Raw genomic sequence first — 480 nt, 5'->3', positions numbered from 1 at the left:
AACTCCTTACCAGAAAAACAAGGCTTCGCCCAGCCCTGCCCGTGTCCCTCCCCAGCAGCTCCTGCCCTGACCCCAGCCTGGTCCCTGCTGCCCTCCCAGCCCTGCATCCTGCCTGCAGCAGAGCCCCGGCGCTGGGAACAGGGCACTGCTGGGCTGTGACACTGCTGGGCTGTGACATTGCCAGCTGTGCCATGTCCCACAGGGCCGGGGCAGCTGGCCAGCATGAGCAGCATGTCAGGAACCAGCAGGACTGGGGAACCCAGCACTGGGTGCCATTGGGGACTTCTGCTGGGCACTGCCCCAGCGCTGAGGCTGGCAGCCCCAGGGATGCTCACGCAGAGCCAGGCTGTTGTCTGCTGCTGCTCTGCTGTGCTGGGCTCCCGGGGACCCAGCGTGTGGCCGATGGCTCCATCCCACCATCCACACCCGGAGCCACTGCTCCTGGGGTGACGGCTGGGCGCAGGAGATGCAGGAGCTTTG

The sequence above is a fragment of the Pterocles gutturalis genome, unplaced genomic scaffold (assembly GCF_000699245.1).
Source record: "Pterocles gutturalis isolate BGI_N339 unplaced genomic scaffold, ASM69924v1 scaffold10448, whole genome shotgun sequence".
In the NCBI taxonomy this organism is placed as follows: Eukaryota; Metazoa; Chordata; class Aves; order Pterocliformes; family Pteroclidae; genus Pterocles; species Pterocles gutturalis.
Note: the sequence above shows the minus strand (reverse complement) of the source record.